The sequence below is a fragment of the Belonocnema kinseyi genome, chromosome 1 (genome assembly GCF_010883055.1).
Source record: "Belonocnema kinseyi isolate 2016_QV_RU_SX_M_011 chromosome 1, B_treatae_v1, whole genome shotgun sequence".
NCBI classification, from domain to species: domain Eukaryota; kingdom Metazoa; phylum Arthropoda; class Insecta; order Hymenoptera; family Cynipidae; genus Belonocnema; species Belonocnema kinseyi.
Window position 1 is genome coordinate 33,456,390 of NC_046657.1, and position 8,254 is coordinate 33,464,643.

At 27.2% G+C, this 8,254-nt stretch overlaps 1 protein-coding gene across 2 annotated transcripts in view; it reads right to left on the bottom strand.

The window, feature by feature from the left end:
* The window catches only part of LOC117175418, a 35,080-nt gene extending 32,746 nt beyond the window's left edge, over positions 1 to 2,334 (bottom strand). The window contains exon 1 of one of the 2 annotated variants that reach the window (XM_033365210.1): positions 2,237 to 2,334. The gene's annotated coding sequence lies outside the window, so the exon portion shown is untranslated. The remainder of the gene's footprint in view (positions 1 to 2,236) is intronic. The other variant, XM_033365302.1, reaches the window with a different exon arrangement.
* Positions 2,335 to 8,254: the final 5,920 nt, after the last annotated feature.

The following is an 8,254-nucleotide window of genomic DNA, read 5'->3' on the forward strand; positions in this document are numbered from 1 at the left end:
TTACACAAATCTAATATCTTCTCTGATGAGATTGTAAAAAGACGAAAGAAATAAAAAGGGGAAGGAAGGGGATTTGGTTGGTTGCCTTCTCTTTTTCTTTCCTCTTCTTTATCTTTGTCCAAAAAATAAATTTTTTTCTTTTCTTTTTGGGAAAATTTTCATCTTTTTGACATTTCAATAGGAATATTTTGTGGCGGTTGTCCGAATTTGGTAATTGGTTTCTTGATTTTATTTTCAGGAATTTTGCACATTAATTATTATTTATAATTAATAATGTTTTTATTATTTTTATTTATTCCTTATAAGTTATCATGTTTATTTTTAACAACCACGAGAGTCGCACAAAAGGCTATAAAAAATTAAGACTATAATAATAAAACACAAAGACTTTTTTTAAATAAGTGAACTGTAACTACTGAAAACGAAAAGTTTGTTAGAAAAACATCATTTAAAAAAATCGTTTATTTATTATATATATATACATTTGAGTTTTTATTTTGTTTAAATAAAGCAATTTTATTAATTCGATCTTTAAAAAGGATACTGAAGCCCTTTAGTTACATTCAAAGTTAAAATGAATCGAATTCCAAAACGAAATAAAATAGCAATTGAAATGGGCCAGATATGGGCCACATATATTTTAAACCATTTCCCAAAATTTTTGGCTAAATATTTGAAAATTTTTTAACTATAAAGCCATTTTTGTTATTTGTTATAAAAAAACTAAGAGTCTGATAAAAAAATCGAAAACAACTTCCTTTTATAATTTTGAACTTTTAAAATTATAATAATAAAACAAACTGTCTAATATTGAAAAACCGAATACACTTTACGTAAGTCTCGAAAATAATTAAAAGGTTTTTTTTTGTGGAAAATTCATGCTTTTTTGCAAATTCAACTATTTAGTGAAAAATGTGTCTATTTTGTAGAAAATTCCACTATTTTGTCAAATGCCAATTTAGTTTTTTTAAATGTCACTTATTTGAAAATATATCCTATTTTAATTAAAAATTTAAGTTCTAGGTTGAAAATTGAAATACTTTTTTGAAAATTAATTTCTATCGTAAAAAATTCTTGATTTTAGTTGAAAATTGAACTGTTCCATTTTTGGTTGAAATTTGTGTCTCTTAGTTAAAAATTTCATTACTTGGTTGAATATTCACGTATTTTGTTGATTTTTTTAAAAATTAATTTAAAAAAGCTACGTGCTTGAAAGTTGAATTACTCTGTTAAAAATTCATTTCGTAGTTATAGCTTCATCAACATATTTCGAAATTCACATATCAGGTTAAAAATGTGTTTTCTTTATTTAAAAAAATAATTTTTTAAATTAAAGATGTTGCTATTCCATTATGAGTCTAAATTGTTTCTTTTTTTAGTGGAAAATTCAACCATTTGGGTGAAAATTCATTTCTTTAGTTAAAAATTTAACTATATTGTTGAAGATTAATTTTATTGTTTGGTTGAAAATTAATTTTATTAACAGCAAAGTTTACTGTTATTAACACTTACAGTTGAGAATGTATATATTGGTAATTGAAAATCTAAGGACTTGGTCAAAAATTGATTTACTTTGTTAAAAATAATTTTTTTCGTAGAAAATTCTTGATTTTAGTTGGAAATTTATCTATTTTCTTGAAAATTAGTTTGTTTGACTGTAAAACTATTGTTTAAGTGAAAATTGAACTGTTCCATTTTTTGTGAAAATAGTATTTTTTTAGTTGGAAATAATTTAATTTTTTTGAAACTTCGTTTTCTTTTTGTACAAAATGAAGATGCTTGCTCAAAAATTCATTTTTCTGATTGGAAACTGAACCATTCAACTATTCCATTTCTGATTGTATTTTTAACTTTTTTAGTTAAAACTTTCATTAATTGATTGAAAATTGATCGATTTTGTTGAAAATCGTTTTTTTGTAGAAAATTAATATTCTTTGTTGCAAAATTAATATTCTTTGTTGCAAAATTAACTACGTGGTTGAAAGTTGAACGACTTTGTTAAAAATTAATTTTTTGGTTATAGATGCATCAGCTTAGTTGAATATTCAACTATTTGTTTGATTATTGGTTTTTTTTAAATAACAAAATTAATTAATTAATTATTGGTCGAATTTTTTTTTTTTTTAGTGGAAAATTCAACAACTTGGGTGAAATTTCATTTACTTAGTTGAAAATTTGTTTTGACCGGAATCAGTATTTTCATTAAAAAAAGAAAATAAAAAAAATATGTGCTCACCTATGTTAATGCAAATCTTCAACTTTAGAGATAAGAAATTCAATCCAAATTGTAAGTTTCACTTACTCTGGTCCAGCTGAGTCCCTACACCACTTTCACGTTATGGCAACAACCTTGACTGTTGTCTGTTCGTGAACTACTCAATCTACTTATAAATTAGTGCCGGCCCAAAACATTTTCTGGCCCTAACCATTGTAATTATTTCCCAAAAATATTGTAATCAAATTTAAAAACATCAAATTGTTGCCAGAAAATAATGTATGTATACACGCCAAGATTTAAAGAATTAATCTAATAATTAACCATTAAGTTAACAGCTTTTTAGGGACAGAATACATAATGGGTATAGTTGCATATTTTCGCATTTTTGCCTTATCAAATGAAAACATCATTAAAACCTGAATGTAATTACTTAAGAAAAGTATTTTTAAATAAGTTTAAATATTTTTTTTGTAAATGTTTAAAAATTATACTCTAAAATTTTTTTGTTGGATAATGAGATATTAGATGTTCAAAAATGGTAAAAATCTTCATTTAAATCTCTATCGATATTCCTGGGAAAAACATGTCAAGAACCTTTGAAACCTAACGATTTTTTACCGAAAGTTCCGATTTCTGGTTTGAAGCACCAGCATAACCTAAAATTGTAAAAATTTGTAAATCTTCATTGTAATCTGATTTTCTTAAATTTTTCTGAAAATAAGAAATTTTCTGTGAAAAAAATGAACCCTACCTGAAACTGGTTAAAAATTGAATATATCGTTTGAACTATAATGTAAAATGCTAATGTAATGGGAGTTTGTTCAAATATTATAAATCTTTGAAGTCTAATGATAATTATTTAAAAATGTCTATTTCTGACCAAAAAAAAAGTCTAAAATGATTTTGAATTAAAAACGTTCCAAATTAAAAATTAAAATATTTTAGATAGGAAAAATTGGGAAAAGGGACAAGATTTTAAATGGAATGAAAAGGAAATGAGCTTGTATTAATTTTGAATAAAAGCGTTCGAAATTCGATAACTGCAAATTAAAAAAATTTTAAGCAAAAGCTTTCAATATTCAATAATTTCAAACTAAAAATTTGAAATTTGTACCATTTCTTTGGAAAGATGTTGAAATTTTCGCATTTATATTGCAAAACTTTCCAAATTGAACAATTTTATTTGGAACTCAAGAGGTCAGCGGACACCAGGTTCGTAATCAGCGACCCCAAAAACCTATAACATATTTTTTTAAAATTTCTTTTACTGTTTTTTCTCGATTTGACCTTCAAATGACCTTGAACCTGAAGCGATAGAGTTCAACGGATGCCAGATTCGTAATTAGCGACTCCAAAAACCTATAACGTATTTTTTTGGATTTTTTAACCGTTTTCTCTCGATTTGACCTTCCAATGACCTTGAACCTGACGCGATAAGTCAAAGGACGCCAGATTTGTATTCGGCGATCCCGAAAACCATAGTAAACCCGAGCTAACCTCAGAAGACATGTTTAAGAGTGTCAAATCTCTCGAAAATACAGTTGGTGGGTAGTGGTGTAATCGACTCGGGATACTTATAAGATACTACCATGATTTTTTCAGATTTTTTGGTCCAAAAATAAATTAGGCCAAAAACCGGCCTTATCGACCCTCCCCCTTTCGGTGTACTTTAAGTGAATTTAATCGTTTACAAATTGACAATTTTCAAAACGTTTAACTTTTAGGAACATTAAAAAAACTTTTTAATATTCCATGCCTGGTTCTAAAATCTGCTCATTTTAAAGGTTTGAATTCGAACAATTATTTTTTTAATTTTACACTGTTTTGAAATTATTCTAGAGGCATTTAATTCCAAATTTAAACGCAAATCCTTTAAAATGAAAATTGTATGAGAATCATGTCTTTAATTTTGATAATCTACACTTTCGAAGAATTTAAAAAGCCAGAAAGTTTTGTGTGTTTCAAATTAAAACCAATTTTTCTAGAATATTTAAATCTAAAATTAATAAATTTGAAAATTTCTGATTTCAAAACCATGAAGTTTACTTAAAATAATAGAAGTTATTAAGGGTTTACGTATAAAAAAAGTTCTAATACAACAATTTCTTCGTCACTAAATTTTGTTTTAGTCTTAAATGAAGTTCCGATTTATTTTAGTTTCAAGTTTCTGGAGTATACATTTTATTTTTAAATATTCCCCATGTAAAAATCCTTCCTTTAAAGCCATTTTTCTTTATAATAATTAAGTTTTTGAAGGTTTACAATTGAAAATGTTTTCATTTTGAACTGTATAAATAAAGTTAATTTTTTGTTTGGTTTTCGAAAAGTTTGTCTAATCAATTCTGATGTTCAATTATATTTTTTTATTACAATACAAATTTAGACTTCTAAAATTTTATAAGCTTAAACATTGAAATATTCATTTGATTTTTCAATTGCAGCTCCTTCTTGATGAAATTGTCTAAATTAAACAATTTTTGCATAAGGTTTTGACTTTTACCTGTATAAAATATTTAGAATTGGAATGTTTTTAAAATTAAAATAAGGTTCACAATTTTTTTCAATTTCCAACGCTTTCAATTCAAAATTATCAAGAATTATATAATAGATAATTCGAATGCTCAAGCGCTGCTCAACATTTAATAAACACGTGGTTTACAATTTTTTTCTATTGAAAGTGAAAATAAAACTAAAATTTTTACAATTGAACATGATAATAATTGAAGCCTCGGCTAAAATAACATTGTATCAACACATATTTTGTATCCATGGAGTTCTATGCATATAAGTTTTTCTTTTTAATGTTTCTCTATTCCACGGAAGCGCTGCGATCGGAAATTCGAAAATTGAATTGGGAAAGAAATGTCAAACTAGTCGAAGTTATAGACTTCGAAAATTTACCTTTCTAAGTCTAACATTGCAGTTTTTAACAAAAGTAAAAAAAGAAAATTACATTTATTAGAATGTCACACAGGAAAGAATAAATGGGCTAGAGAAGCTGGATTAAAATGTGTGTGAATAGTTTAAATTGTACTAAAAAATACTGTTTAAATTATTTTTATAATAAAATAAAAATCAAACTTCAAATTACAATTATATGCATAATTTAATGTTCTTCTTTCTTTTATTTTAATGAAAAGACGAGAAATTATATTGCTCTTTTTACAATATGTTTAGGACCAAATTTGTAAATGATCTAACCTAATTAGTGTTATTTTTAATAATTGAAATTTGCCGAATTCAATTTTGAAATTTTTTGTCAACACACTTAAGCGAATGTAATTTTGTATTCTTATCCTTCAAAAATTCTAAATTAGATTTAAATATGTACACTCACGAGGGCATGTGAAACAGCTAAATGCCTATATTATCGACCTACAAATCTTAATAATAAAAGATGTAAAAAAAATTATTTCAACTATCAATTCCATCGGCATCAGCCTGTAATGTTGTACACGAAAATGCGAACCCTGGCGGCCACTAGACGAGGCTCTTACGTTCTTACTAGACGAGGGTTCGTATTTTCGCTTACAACGTTACCGGCTGATGCCGATGGAATTGAGAGTTGAAATAATTTTTCAGTACCTAAACGTACTTTATTGTGCTCTAATACATTTTCCAGAGTTTTAGCTCGATATTTTATTTACAAAAAAAGTTCTTCGGTTTAAAAAAACATTCAGTGAACTGAAAAAGTGAGATCGGTAATATAGGTATTTAGCTGTGTCACATGCCCTTAATCCTATCCTATATATAAAAACTTGTAACCTCCATTAGTAGTACATGGGGACGGATCTTACAAGGTCAAATTAATGAATGACGTGGTTTATTCTATGGCGACATCTTTCTTCAACGTATAAAATCAATCGAAATAAAAAACTAGATTTCTACTTTTATCGATCGCCGATAATTATTAACGTTTTGTGTCTTTTTATTCTTACTTTCAATAACAGCTGTTATTTTTAATAAATTATTATTAAATTACTGAAGATACTTTTCACCAGAATGTGGTTTATTTAATGTTAAAGGAATAATATAAAAGTATATTAAATTAATAAATATATTGTGAAATCATTAAGTTTAATAATATTATGATATAAATTATAATAAAAAATGTTATTTGAATATCCCGTGTAGAAATACCCCGGTTTGACCCGACCAGAAGAAGGTTTCTGGCCAAAATCTGGCCGGGTCAAACCGGGATACTATTTTGTTAATTTCCCGGCCGGGATCTGACCGAGTTCCCGCCGGGACCCAGTCGGGCCAAAAATGGTGCATAATAGAAGTACCATAACCTTAAAAACATCTTAAGAAATATCCACAAACGACTGCCGTAAGTGGGTCGTTTGTAAATGTCTGCCAGACGAAAGACCAATTTGTTGTGTTTTAGGTGTTTTTTTGATCAATTATGAAAGAAAAATTAAACTAACTTTAATTATATGGTTTCCCACTTTTGGTTCTGCGGTTCCCAGACTTGTCGTGACTGCGAAATCGTTGACCAACTTCTTTTTTATTTTCAAACATAGTTTCCCAGTGAAATATACTTTTTTTTGAGATACGATTTTTGCTTATTTTTAATGTATTTATATATTATCTTGAATAACCAAAAAACGTAATAAGAAGATAAATAACTTTTTCCGAACGAGGTTTTGAATTACGTTATCATGCTTGCACGTAATAACGATTCGGCGACTTCCGGAGTCTTTAATGCTAAAAACGCAGTAAAACTTTGGTGGACGCCAGGTTATCCGTTAAGAAATTTGTTAAGTTTCACAAAATTGTATCCAATTTTCTGGAGCAAGCGGATTATTTATCAAGGTAAGTGAATAATTTTGTTAATAAGCATTATTATTATTATTATTATTATTCAACGTTAATGTTAAATCAATTTTCTCAACCGGTTCTATAGGTTAGAATGTCACGTGAAACCCCTGAAATTTATTTTATCTCTTGTAAAAAAACCTATGCAAACTAAGTTACGCTTAAGGTCAATTTGTTATGCAATTTAACTTTAATTTCTTACAATGCAATGTCTTACAGAAACTTAAGAATCATAACCTATATTTTAGTACTTACATTGAATCAATGTTTTAGTTAATATATTTATTATTATGAATGCAGTTTTTAAATTGAAATTCCAACATCTTTTTACAGGTGGAGTTAAGTGCTGACAAAGATTGTTATCTCTACCAGTTGGTAGAATATGTTCGCTGTGGTAAAAAGGCTCCAGTAAAATGCGATCAAGGAGCTCAGTCAAAAACCGATCGGATTCCGTCCGGGTTACCCTATTTGTATCCGGGATCCGATCGGGACCCGGCCGGAATCCGACCAGCGCAGCGTGACGAAACTAACCAGAATCCGACCGGGCAGCCTGACCAGATTCCGGATACAAGCAGGGCAACCCTGCCGGAATCTGGCCCGAACCCGGTCATAATTTCTACACGGGATACAGTTAGCATAAATTAAATTAGAATTAAATGAATTTATCATTTTCTTGTTCTAATTATATTAATGATTTAATGATAAAGATAACTATACATATAAATATATTACTTTTAAATTTTACATAAGTGAGTCATCAAAAAAAATTTTCGAACGTTTTAGTCATAATAATATTTTATTTATTTTTATATGTGCAAACTATAAAGCTTCATAATGTCATGTTATACATGATATTAATTTTTTATAATAATATTATATTTATATTTTATACTTTAAAATTATGTACAAAATAAAAATTTAATATAATTTTAATAAATTTTTAATTGGTTTATTCATTGTTGCAGGAATAATTATTTAAAGTTTATCTTCAAATTTTATTATTTGAAATAATATAAACGATTATTGAATTAATAGATTTATTGCGAAACCATTAAGTTTAATAATATTATTATATACATTATAATTAAAATTTTTATTTAAACATAAAGTTATTGTAAGCTAAATTGTGGGTCCGGATGCAATAAGGGCACATAAAATTTTTTCGTGCGAAAACGAAGTCCCCTGGAGGCTTTAGAAAAAATTTTCGAATTTTAATTT